Source organism: Helianthus annuus, chromosome 10 (assembly GCF_002127325.2).
Source record: "Helianthus annuus cultivar XRQ/B chromosome 10, HanXRQr2.0-SUNRISE, whole genome shotgun sequence".
NCBI lineage: Eukaryota > Viridiplantae > Streptophyta > Magnoliopsida > Asterales > Asteraceae > Helianthus > Helianthus annuus.
Genome location: NC_035442.2, coordinates 56,079,487 through 56,093,886, shown reverse-complemented (window position 1 = coordinate 56,093,886; position 14,400 = coordinate 56,079,487). Strand labels below are relative to the sequence as shown.

Below are 14,400 nucleotides of genomic sequence, written 5' to 3'. Positions count from 1 at the left end.
AACTAAAGAGAAAAAAAAAAGTCGTGATAAAAACAAAAATATATCGACACGTGTTTATGTAAACGAATATCAAATCCAATATTTAAAAGTAAAAAAAAAAAAAACAAAGTAAAAAGCACTTTACCAAAATAAGAATTAAAGTAAAAAAATTGTTTGATAGTGATTTAGAAAGTAAAGAGGTGAAAAAATAAAAAGAAAACCATTGGGGTTCGGACCTAGGTTCCTCCTTTGAGTATACACAGAAACTACTAAATTAATCCTACTTTAACAATCAAAGCTATACAGTATATCTAAATTCTAATAAAGGATTCTAATTAATAATTAATGACACATGATATTCTTTTCTTTAACTTGAAAAATATTATTTATATATTGTCAGGGACGAATCCAGGGGTATTTTAGGGGTTCTCGGGAACCCCCTTGGTTTGGAAAAAATGGAAAAAAATTAGTGGAAACCGTGTATGATTTAGAAAAAAATAGTGAGAATTAGTGAGAATCTACCAAAAGAAACCTGATGGAAAACATTCATGGATCCGCCACTGTATATTGTAACCTTTTTAACAATTAGTTAATACATAAATATCACTTATCTTTATCAATAATAATAATAATATTAATAAATTAATTAATAAACGATTCTAAATAATTACTTAATTAAAAAGGTTAAAAAATTTAATTAGTTACAAATCATTACACGGGTTTGTGTAGTACCCGAAAATTAATTTACATATTTATAATATTTACACACAAACATTAACTTATCAATATAACATAATGAACAATGGATATATTATCCTACTATTAATAACCAAATCTTATGAATAGTATTTGACGGTCTTTTGGTAATTTGGTTGCCTTTCTTACTATGTGTAATGTTCTCTGCCACACGTCAAAGCACCCTTTATCTTATTTAACTCACAAAGAGAGGGAGGGAGGGAGGGAGAGAGAGAGAGAGGTGAAGGTAGTTTAATTAAAATCTGTTATTAATTGTAATATAATGCAATGGGTTCGTCATATATTACAACAAAAAAAAATTAAATTCTTAATAATTTTTTGTGAACACCAACTAAATCACCAGATAAATATCCCCGGATGCCCTCAATCGATAACTTTTTAAAAATTAATTAAAGAAATTTACCCTTTTTTTTAATAATTAACTAATTAACGATTCTAAATTGTGTCAACCTGTGTAGAACACAGGTTTGTAATACACGTGTAATAATAAATTAAAAAAGTTATAGTTTATATATTTGTTTTTTTTATATTCAACCTTTGTAATATCATGTTTCCAAAGAATGTTACATATCACTCACTTATATATATTAGTAACAAAATACTAATATACTTATTTATTTATCAATCACATAATAATTATAAGCAACAAATTAACGATATTATATCTCTTAAAATTATTTTTTTTACGAAAATATTTATTTATTCAATCCGTATAATATACGTTGTTCTAACCTAGTTTTATATAACATAAAAAACAGATGTAAGGTTGAAAAAAATAGCAAACCTAAAGCTTCTTGTGACCAAACATAAGAGGACAGATGGCTATGTCGAATTGGCCACCGACATAAAGTAAGTATATAATGTATGGGGAAGGTTCTATGCAGAACACTAAATATTGCGAGAACACGTAGAACAAAATGAATCACTCATTTTTTTCAATCCTAAAAACATAAAAAGTAAATAAAAAATGTTATAAATGTAAGATTTATTGTTTCTCACACTAGAATTTAAAACAAAATATGAAAAATCTTCAGTTTTTAAATAACCTACACACATGTAGGTTATATGTAGGCTAAATTACCTACATGTATGTAGCCTATGTGTAGGAAAAAATATATGATTTTTTATGTATATATAATACACATATGAACGTAAGAAACATAAAATTTAAGAAATATGAACCTTACATCCCAAAATTTAGTGATTTCGAGTTGTTCTTTTTGTTCTCGCAATAATTAGTGTTCTGTAATGATCCTTATCCTATAATGTATAACTAGTAGTAAAACTCATGTGCAAACACGAGTGGTTTTTAGAAAATTATGCATACCACATTTTAATAGAAAGTATAGATAGCTGTATAGATACTGTAATTTTTAGTTTAGTTTTTCTTTTGATTAATTAACATTAAACTAGGTTATAACCCCGTATATTACACGGGTTGAATAAATAAATTTTATATACTAAATAACAAAACAATATATCTTTAAGAACATCCTTTATTGCACGGGTTGAATAAATATAATTTTATATATTAAATAATAAAAAATTATATCTATAAGAACCATATTGTACGGGTTGAATAAATGTAATTTTATATGCTAAATAAAAAAATTATATCTTTAAAACCACTTGTATTACACGGGTTGAATAAATGTAATATTGTTTACCAAATAATAAAATAATACATCTTTAAAAACCTCATTTATTATACGGGTTGAATAAATGTAATTATATATACCAAATAGTAAAAAAAAAAAAAACTACATCTTTAAAAATATGTGTATTACACGGTTTGAATAAATGTAATTTTCTATACTAAATAATAAAAAAATATATATCCTTAAAAAACCCCGTATATTGTACGAATTAAATAAATCTAATTTTATATATCAAATAATAAAAAGTTATATATTAAAAAACCTCATGTATTACACGGGTCGAATAAATGTAATTTTGTAAATATCTTAAATTAACAATTTAAATTTTAGAATAATATTTTATTAGAAAAATAGAGAATGGTATTCAAAATTTAAAGTAGGATGAAATATATTATTTATTTAATTATTTAATATAAGATAAGTTTGGAAGTGAACCGAGAAAATCATAAAATAAATGCTTACAATGAATGATAGGTGTCACACATTAATATTTTATTATATAGTATAGTATAGATATGTATATATATATATATATATATATATATATTTAGATTGGTATAAATAGATTATTATATTGTAGTAAAATTTGTTAACGAAGTCTCAATAAATTTAACCATTTATTTAAAACTTGTAAATGTAACTAATTCTCAATAAATTTAACAATTTATTTAAAACTTGTAAATGTAGAAATGATAAATAATATTAGTTAATTTTATTTTAAATTTCGTAAAATCTATTTGGTACCAAACTAAACAAAACGTTCAAATATATAGTTAATATCAAGAGTAAATTACGATTTTGGTATCTGCGTTATATCAGTTTTACCCTTTTAGCCAAAAAATGAATCTTTTAACATCTAAGACTCCAACGTCTTTTTTTCTAATCCTTTTGGCCCCAAACACTAACCCTATCCATTTACTTTTAGAGGCAAAAAAGGTTAGAAAAAATGACGTTGGGGTCCAAAAGGGTTAGAAAAAAGTCGTTGAAGACTCAGAGGTTAAAAAATTCTTTTTTGGGCTAAAAGAGTAAAAGTGATATAACCACATGGGCCAAAATCGTAATTTACTCTAATATCAAATTAGATAACTAAGTTTAAATTTGAAGTAAATAGATAAATATAAAAGTAATAATTAAACTAAATAATATTTAATAGGAGGATTATCTATAATTAATTAGAAAATATTAAATTAAAATAATAATTATCTATAAGACATGGCCTAATATGATGACAAGAGTCCGAAAAATGGTTCTTTTATTATATAGTATAGATTAGTCATGAGTAGGGACAAGCGATTACGTATGCCATCTTTTATATAAAAAGAATTATTCTTAAACCCTAATGGGCCTAGACTGTATGAGCCCATCTTTAGCCTCATCCTGATACTAGCCCAACGGGCCGAACCTTTACACTCCATAAAACAATGTCCGTAGAAACCCAAAGTATACATGGATTGATTAACATGTGACATTAACTTATTTGATTATATATTTTGATGAATTGATAACTTTCCGATAAGCGTATTGGTGGGCGTTGTTTATACGACCCTAAACAACCCCTCAATCATGTGTAAGATACTAAGATGTGTTTCTAGATAATTATATTAGTTGGATCATGTAAGTATAACCTTTTACAAATAGCAATGAATATATACTTAAACTAAAGTAGCTACATTATAACTAACTAGTAGTAAGACCCGTGTGAACACACGGGTAGCTTTAATAACGATTGAAATCAAATATTAAAAAACAGATTATAATATATCATTTAAATTGTTTGCGTTCAGTTACATATCTTTATAAAACAATGTTAAAGACAGTATGTGTTAGGACATAATTTCATCGTTCATACTGAAATATAGTAACTGAGAAATAAATTTAAAAGTTCAATAGTCCACAAAGTTCCTCTTGCTAGATGTAAAATAGGTGTGGTTAACTATGTTTTGACTACTGAGGGTATTAAGGATAGACCAGATATATGAGTCACTGAACAGAGTTAATGGAAGAATATAACTTAAGTAGCATGATGAGAAACTTATGTAATTTAACTTGTAAGACATGATAACATTAAGCGTTGTACTCAAATTGTTGACTAAATATGATTATTGTTAAAAGAAAAGCAAATCAACTTAAAAAACCTCCACTCTTCAATTTTTAACATGTATTCAACTCATACACATAACGTATAACATTCTGAAAATATCAAGCAAGCAACATACATTTATAGTTGTACCTGGAAAATGTGTCTCCTGGTTTTTATGTTATAAAGTGGAAAACCTTTTTAAGTTGATATCTCGATAATTTAAGCTCCTTTTTATGCTTAGCCAACTTGATTTCGGCCTCTTCGAGACGGGTTTTTGATTCTTTAAATCCGTTTTCATGGTCTGCCGAATTTAATTCAGCTTCTTCAAGATGGGTTCTTCATTCCTTCAACTCGTTTATGTTGAAAGTCACATGTACAGAGGAAACGTAGTGGCTAGGGTTTTATTATAATGAAAAGTGATTAAATAAACAAAGAAAAGTAACACTATAAATAGAGAAACAATCTAGGGTTACTAGCAATATGGGCTAAACAATAAACCCAAGATAATACAAGCCCACTAACTTTATTATGCTAACATCCCCCCCTCAAACTCACAATGCAATAGCAATAAGCATTGAGAGTTTGTCACACAAGAAACGAAACCGAGATACCGACAGAGCCTTCGTAAAAATGTCAGCAATCTGCAAAGCTGATGGAACATATGGAAGTGAGATGGTCCCAAGCTGAAGATGATGACGTGTGAAGTGGCAATCAATCTCAATATGTTTTGTTCGCTCATGAAAAACAGAGTTCTTAGCAATCTGCATAGCACTTTGGTTATCACAATGTAACGGAGTAGGCTGAGACATGGTAACCCCCATATCGGCAAGAAGCCATCGTAACCAAACAATCTCACATGTAGTCACAGCCATAGCACGATACTCAGCCTCCGTAGAAAATCTTGAAACAACATCCTGTTTCTTACTTCTCCATGAGATTAACAAATCTCCAAGAAAAACACAAAAACCAGTGGTGGACTTGCGATCATTACGATCACTATCCCAATCAGCATCACTTTAGGCACGTAACTCCACAGAAGATGTAGAGGGAAACAGAAGACTCTGAAACTGAGTGCCACGAAGATATCTTAATATACGAAGATCAGCTCCCCAATGAACAGAAGTAGGGGCAGTAACAAACTGGCTAACCACATGAACTGCATGAGCAATATCCGGGCGAGTAACTGTAAGATAAACCAAGATGCCTACAATAGTACGATACAAACTTGGATCAGCCAAGGGAACACCATCACTGGGAGAATATCGCGCATTGGTTTCAAGAGGAGTGTCAACAGTTCTATTATCAGAAAGTCTTGCCTGCTGAAACAGATCAAATATATATTTTGTTTGAGAAAGAAGATATCCTTTGTGAGACTGTGCCACCTCAATACCCAAAAAAATAACGGAGCAAACCCAAATCCTTCATAGCAAAACGATGAGCCAAATCACGCTTCAAGGACTCAATACCATCATAATCATCGCCTGAAATAATCATATCGTCCACATATAAAGACAAAAGAATGCGTCCTGCACTCGTACATCGAACAAACAATGCTGAATCATGATTACTAGGAACAAAACCAAGTGAAGTAATCACTCTAGAGAACTTCTCAAACCAAGCACGAGGGGCCTGTTTGAGACCATATAGAGCTTTCCGAAGTTGACAGGCTTCACCGGGCTGATGAGCAATTCCTGGGGAGGAATCATGTAAACCTCCTCATGGAGATCACCATTTAGAAATGCATTCTTGACATCCATTTGACAAATCTTCCACTTACGAACAGATGCGACAGCTATTAAAGTACGAACTGTAGTCATTTTTGCTATCGGTGCAAATGTCTCCTCATAATCCATTCCATACTTTTGTGAATAACCCTTTGCTACAAGTCTGGCCTTAAATCGCTCAACAGACCCATCAGAATTTGTTTTAATCTTATATACCCAACGAAAACCAATTGTATGTTTACCAGATGTTAGTGGAACCAAATCCCATGTCCGTGTCTGATGAAGAGCAGTGAGCTCTTCAGCCATAGCATTCTGCCAAAGAGGATTAGAGACAGCCTCTCTATATGATTCAGGTTCAGACAGATGATGTATATTTACGATGAAGGAGGCAACCAAAGGTGAGTAAGTAGAGTAGGAAAAATCTGGTAATTTGGTGGACTTACATTCACGAGAAGACCTCCTCAGAGGTGGAACTGTCTCAAAAGGTGAAGGAGTTGTCTCGAGCATAGCCGAACCTGAAGTTATGTCTAGCGATGTATGGGTATCTTGAACTGACCCACCAGATGCTACCGGCCCATCAGATTCTGCTGGCCCATCAGAATCAACAGATGTAGCGGGAACATTGGACGATGTTAATGCATCAATGTCATAATTGAAGGGGTCAATGTTTAGGAGATCTGACTTTGTTACATTATGTGATCCGGATGGAATCGAATAGAAATGAATATGCTTGAGGAAGATAACATGCCTTGACACATACAACTTCTTACTAACAGGATCAAAACAACGATATCCTTTCTGTGCAGTGCCATAACCTTTCGGACCACTGGCATAACCCAAAAACACACATAATGATGACTTATTTGACAATTTGTCTCGTTCAACAAGAGGACGAAGAACAAAGCATGTACATCCAAAAACCCTTAATTCATCGTAATCTGGGAGTTCGCCATACAGTTTCTCAAAAGGAGACATCCCATAGTTATGAGAAGTAGGGATCCGATTAATTACATGTTGGGCAGTTAGGAGTGCTTCTCCCCAAAAAAATACTCGGGACATAGGCGGATAAAAGAAACGAGCGAGCAGTTTCCATAAGATGACGATGTTTCCTTTCAGCTACACCATTCTGCTGAGGTGTGTCGGTACAAGATACCTGGTGTATTGTACCATCTGATGCAAGTAACTGGGTAAAGTCATTGGAGGTATATTCACCCCCTTGGTCACAACGAAAGCACTTTATCACAGCCGGAAATTGGGTCCTAACATAGGCTCTAAAGTCTTTATAAATACCAAAGAACTCAGATCTACGTTTCATAAGATACACCCAGGTATAACAAGTATAGTCATCTATAAAAGATACATAATAAATCGACCCACCCTTGGTGGATACAGGTGATGGACCCCACACATCAGAATGCACAATATCAAAAGGAGCCAAAGAACGAGAGGTACTTTGTTCAAAAGGCAGGGCGGAAAACTTTGCAAGTTTGCAACCACTACAACCAGAAATATCACAAGTGTTCAACTTACCCAAAGCACCTGTAGAAACCAAAAACCTTAAACGAGACGCGGACACATATCCCAATCGAGAATGCCACCGATAAAAGTCAGGAGATGAATGACTCAAGCGAAAGGACGACAAGTCAACACTAGAAGCAGCAACATCAATTTCTTTGAGATCATCCAAGACATAAAGTCCACCTACCCTACGGCCGGTCCCAATCAGCCTCATAGAACGTGAATCCAATACATAACAAACAGAATCAGAGAAGAGCACCAAATGACCAGATTTGCACAACTGACTAACTGAAACAAGATTTAAAGCAAGATTTGGAATAAAATAGACATTAGTGAGAGAAATATGAGGAGTAACAACTGATCCAACACCTTCTATTGGCATAGATGTAGCACTAGCAGACATAACAAACGTAGCCGAACCAGAGATCAAGGATACAAAAGATGATAGGTAGGGTGACATATGATGAGATGCATGAGAATCCAAAATCCATATGGATGAAGGAATACCTGAAGTATTAGACGAAGACATGGCTAAATTTAGAAACAACCTGAATTGGTCAAAAACCCGAGAATCTAAAGTAGGCATTGGAACTGGACCAAAAACACGTGTAGACTGAAGAGAATCATCCTTTCCCGCCATATCGTCAATACCAAGCAAAGGTATAACAATCTAATATCAAATACAAACCCAATAGCGGAAGCACCAAATACGAATACCAATACAAACCAGATTTGAACCAAAAAAATACGAACCAAACTTCGAACCCGAAATCTCAAACTCTTGCTAATATTTTGTCTACAAAAGTATCCACCAAGACTACAAATGATTGTATCGTCCACTATACCAAGAAAGCACTTAAAAAATTCTGAACTGTACCCAAAAGCAAATACCATATTGCGGAAGCAAATGATAACCCACAACAAACAAAACTAGATACAATTCGCAAGAACGAACAAGATCAATAGCATAACCACCGTTCAAAGGATTCCAAAGTCTTAGACAACTCACCAATACAAATTAAATCCTTGCAAAATATATTCTTGCTCCACTGAGAATTAATTAATAACATAAATGAATTTCATACCCACAGTTGTAATCGAATTCTATGCAAACCATTATATCCACTAACAATCAATTAACAAAATAAATAAATCGAAGAGTATTCCTTGAAGACATACCAAGGATTATCCATAATCAAATCAGCAAAACCAGTATTTTGGATCGAATAGCAGCTCTGATACCATGTTGAAAGTCACATGTACAGAGGAAACGTAGTGGCTAGGGTTTTATTATAATGAAAGGTGATTACATAAACAAAAAAAAGTAACACTATAAATAGAGAAACAATCTAGGGTTACTAGCAAAATGGGCTAAACAATAAACCCAATATAATACAAGCCCACTAACTTTATTATGCTAACAGTTTACACGCTCTGCCAAATTGATTTTAGATTCTTGAAGCTACTTTTCTTGATACCTTAGGCTCGTTTCGTCGGTCATATAACTTAGATTCAACCTCTTGAAGCTGCTTTCTTGATGCTTTAAGCTCCTTTTCATAATTAGATAACTTTATTTCAGCATCTTCAAGCGGACTTCTTGATTTTCCTCTTTAAAAATCTAATCAATTCTTTTGTAGTCTTCTCCATTCCTTTATTTAAAGAAATGGGAGCCGCTCCAAACAAAACCGCCAATAATACAGATTTCATCATTTCTGTTGAAAGAACAATTGCAAAAAAAAATGTTAGTTTGTCTAAGTGCAAAAAAAAAAATGTTAGGATTGATTTTCTCAAACGAATAAACATATGAGTTGTGTTCAGGTTCATCTATTCAACCTGCCAACCTGACGTGATCCACACCCCAAAGCCCAAATGATGGATGGATCACCATTTTTTTAATAAAAAATATGAATCAATACATGAGAAAGGCAATGGCAAGACAAACTCCACCCAATATGGCTATAATATTCATTGAAGAATGAATTTGTGAAAGATAAAAATGAGCACATAATTCTGACCTAATTCCTGGTATAATCTTAACTTGTACAACGTCAAGCATCAGGACCAGAGATTCTATAACGAAATGTTAACGACTTCCTTGATTAATCCTATAGTCAAAATCCCTTAAAAATGGTTGTTGACTTAATTGAATAACTTTCTTGTCAACTGTCGCCTTCGTTGGTTTGAGATTCAAGTTGTGCATCCGGTTTTGTCACAGCTTCAGGTCCAATAGACCGGGTTAACTCATCCTGTCCAGCCAACGTAAATCATATAAAAAGTTTATTTGACATGATGTTAGATGCTAAATAATTTAATGTCATGTAATTTGGAAGTTATGATGAGGTTGTTTATACTTATCGGCCTCCTACATACCCTAAATTTGACCAAATTATGACTCAGATGTGCATGACAAGACGCCTGAAGGCCCTGAGGCGTTTTCCATATCGCCTTAAGAACCCCAACACCACAGGCACACTTTTTAAAACCAAGATATGTATGCTACAATACTCGTGAAAAAAGTATATATTCAGAGAGGAAGTGAAAGTGACAGAAACCTTCATCGAATCATTTTTAGCGGTAAGCTTCCCACATGCCTCAGAAAGCCTCTGCAGCTCATCCCTAAGTGAGTGATTCTCGTTATTTAGCGTCTCTACTGTTGCTTGTAGCGCTTTACACTCAGCCTGAAAAAAAAAACAAGTTGTTTTATTAGAAAACGATCAAATCACATATGTTTAAATATTTTCCGTTTTACATTATTTCCATTGTTATTATAAAATACATCATTTATTTTGTAGGAGTAAATATATATTATAACCTGCTTGCGCATCCTTGATCTTCTAGCTGACTCTCTGTTGTCTTGCTTCCGTTACTGTCTACACTTATCAGAAAAATAATAGTCACTTGTCGAGCCACCAGTGGGTCGGTCAAAACAGGTAGCTTGAGTTTGATGAATAAATCATGGGTTCAGTCAGCTATGATTTCCATCAGTCTAGCCCAAGACGAAATTAGATGGATCTTGAGACTTAAAACCGACCAACATCCCTTTAATCGGTTTGATCAAGGTTCGGGTTCAGTTTTTTAAAGAACATAATTTTTATAAGATTACAACAGCTTTGAATACAACTTTGGAAGACTTTTTAACCCCTTTGATCTTCAACTTGTTTTTATTTTAGCTAGTTTTAGGTGAAGAACCTGGATCACCTTGTTTATGGATCGACCCATTTACCAATAAACGGGCCAAACTCTTCGACGCTAGTGAACATCTAGCAAACTATCATAACAAAGGTGATGAACTCTATGTCATACGAAAGGTTAAAATAAGCGGAGTTTATTACTAATCACCAAAATGTAATACAAAAATCAATTCAAACCCTAAAAAGGCACAAAACCCAAGTTAACTGATCTTTAGTTACTTCCTATAATACCAGGAAGAAAAAAAAGCACACTAATTTATTTCCCCTTTTGCCGCTTTTGCATTCCGTTGCAATCGTTACAGTACCATTTTCTCACCTCATTAGTGTCGGTTGGTTATAAAGTGATAAAAATGGCAAATTGGACCCATTTACTTATAAATGGGTTGAGATGGTTATATTTTATCTCTAACGGGCTAAATGGGTATAAGAAAAGAAAGAGTAGATTAAAGGGAACTGGTCGAAAATTGACCATAGTGTACTTTTAATTCATTCTAACCCGTTACTACACCTATTCATTTTGCAATCTCCAAAATACTTACATCAGGATTGTCGCACGCAACCATCTCCCTGTAGCTAACTTGGTTGCAGAAACAATACGTCGGTTCATTAGGATCAATCGGTAGATCCAAGTCCATACCGGGCGGGTTTGCAGCCGCTACTTGAGCAGCAGCCGCAGCGGCAGCAAGGCGGGACCTGAGTAGTAAACAAGTCAAAACTTTGACCATTAAAGCTCCACCCAAAGAGGCATATGTCACCAAATTTAACAACTTACGTTGAGTTCTGTAGGATACAAACATAGCGCAAAACATGCCCATCTGAAGAAGCTTTCTTGACTCTTTCTTTAATGTCATTATCCAGCAATGGCAGGCCATTTGCTAAAAGTCTTCGAGGGTCATCGTGCCGGGCCCCATTTTATCAGGGTACAAGCTTTCAATCTTTGAAAAGATACAGACATCATTAATTAAGACGGAAGAACTTTAATAATACATTCAAGTAAACATGAACATGACCACGCAAAAACCTACCTTTATCGTATTCATGTCAATACGTTGGCCGAGAAGTCGTGCAAGGATTAAACCCTCTTCAACATAAAAAAAGAAATATAAAAGTATAAAACACATGGAATGATTATATTATCGTTACAATATCTCCCTTGCAAAGTAAAAACAAATTGTTCGTTAATAGATTACAATAATTTTAAATATTATGCAGAAGTAGGGATGAGATAAAGACCTTTCGTGCAACATCCATACCGCTGAGATCGTCACGAGGATCTGGACAACAGAAATTTAAAATAAATTCAATTTTACATGTGTAATAAATCTAATAGATCTAAATTTTCAATAAATTTTGACCTAGTTCAGTATATCCGAGGTCTTTAGCAACTTTAACAACTTCATTGAACGATTTTCCATTTTCTACCTCGCTCATTACATAGCCCAACGTACCTATTTTGGGTCCAAAAAGAGATGTTAAAATATTCATTAATGCTGTCGGTAATCACAGTTAGAGCAATGCTAACAAATGTAAGTTATTAATTGTTCTAGAATGACATATTACATTGTGCATTAATCTCAAACATGTCAAATAATAAGATTTGGCTAAATGGGAGCAGGCCAAGTGGGTTAAAAGTTTCAAAGTTAACATATCACTTATACATCACCAATCATTTTTATTCAAAGATCTGGTTGTTATAATAATACTATTGTTTTTGTAATTAAATGCTTGCAAACTTGATATCATAGCATCCCCAAACCGGTTCAAAACAACCTCACAACTTGTTTCCAGGCAACAAAAACACATCACATTCGTTGCCTAAGGCTTAACCGGTTGTCATTCATCGAAACCGAGTCAAATACATTCAAAACTCACCTTGTAACCGCTGGAAAATCGTGACTCCAATCAGCCCCTAACAGGTCAGAATCTCAGCTTCATCTTGACCAATAACAGTCCTAAGTTCGTCTCCATCTGTTATGGTTTAATCATTACACACACATGCAGCAAATTAGCAACTGTCATATTATCCATTGGCTATTTGTCTAATTGAAATGTTTTATATTATTAAAGATACTAAAATTCATGTACAGAGAAAAAGTATTAATATAGACACAACGCCAATCATACCAAAATAGATGTTTGAATCCTTAGCTTCCCTCTCCGGTTCCGTTCACATAATGCTAGGTACGATCATTAACCTCAAGCACACAACACCACTTTTCGCCGCCAACCTTGTTCTTGAGAATCGCACTCACCTACACCACAACTATAAATGGGATACCTGCAGCATATATATATTTAACGAATTAAAAACAAAGAGATAGAGCTTACAAATAAGAATCATCTTGATTTTGCTAATAAATAATGTATGAATATGATTTTTGAATTAAAAAATGGGGAGGTTGTAAGAATCGGTTGATCACCCATCAAGGACAACTCCATTTGGCCCGTTAATATGTAAATCTGTTGGTGCAGTTGTCTGTCGACTACATCTTCGTTCGTGTCTTAGAGTCTTAGAATAGAAATGATTGTAAATGATTGTAAATATGAGAAATAGTGATTAGGTTTAGATGTTGGATCGCTCTTTAGGACACTTAGTGTTTGGACCGCTCGTACGACAAGGCATGGACCGCTCGAGTGACAGTCTTCTTGGACCGCTCTTATGACTTGTCTGGACCGCTTATTGGGCCTGTCCAATAAGCGGTTCCCAATCTCTATATATACCTCATTAGCGATCTGAGTTGAAATAGTAGGAACATTGTGTAGAAATCGTGCCGAAGCTTTGCCGGTGCGAGATTTGAGCTGTAAACGTCTGATATTAGTAAAACAAGTAGTTAAAGTGATTAGCCTGCTGTTTCTACCTTAGTTTCTTGTAATTCCGCACCTGAAACCAAGGAGAAAGCCTCTGAACGACTCGTTCGGGTCAGAATACGATCCTACAAGTGGTATCAGAGCTCAGGAAGAGGTTCTCTGCAGAAATTAGCCGGATTTCGTCACTTTTTCTTACTTCTACACCTTCTTTTTCTGATTCGAGAAGATTTCACGGTCGGAATTTGCTCAATTTGTCACAGATTGTGCGAAATAGTATCGAGATAAACCCTAGAAAGTTTCAGATCTAAATTCAAAGTCTAAGTGGATCAAAATTGGAATTGAAGTTGAACCGCTCGATCGAATAGGTTGTGGACCGCTTATCCGGACGAATCAGGAACCGCTCATTCGATCGGATTACCCTTGAATCGCTCATTCGGACGGTTGGGAACCGCTCATCCGAACGGTTGGGAACCGCTCATTAGGACAATCTGATCTTGGACCGCTCCAAATTCATTGTTGTGTATCGCTTATTCAGACTTATTTGGATCGCTCATCCGGACCATTGTGAATCGCTCATTCGGTCGAATTGTTCCTGGATCGCTTATTCGAACTGATTTGGACCGCTTATAAGACTGATTGTGGATCGCTTATTGGATCATTTCTGGATCGCTTATTCAGACAATTTT

At 34.1% G+C, this 14,400-nt stretch overlaps 1 long non-coding RNA gene across 1 annotated transcript; it reads right to left on the bottom strand.

The window, feature by feature from the left end:
- Nucleotides 1-8,975: 8,975 nt before the first annotated feature.
- On the bottom strand, nt 8,976-13,366 carry LOC110885562. Its single transcript, XR_004869544.1, has 12 exons — nt 13,327-13,366; nt 13,031-13,184; nt 12,779-12,874; nt 12,262-12,354; nt 12,140-12,180; nt 11,932-11,987; nt 11,679-11,841; nt 11,446-11,599; nt 10,528-10,585; nt 10,268-10,393; nt 9,731-9,961; nt 8,976-9,427 (listed from the first exon to the last, which is right to left on the bottom strand). It is a non-coding gene; the product is annotated as an uncharacterized LOC110885562 (long non-coding RNA).
- Between the last annotated feature and the right edge of the window lie 1,034 nt (nt 13,367-14,400).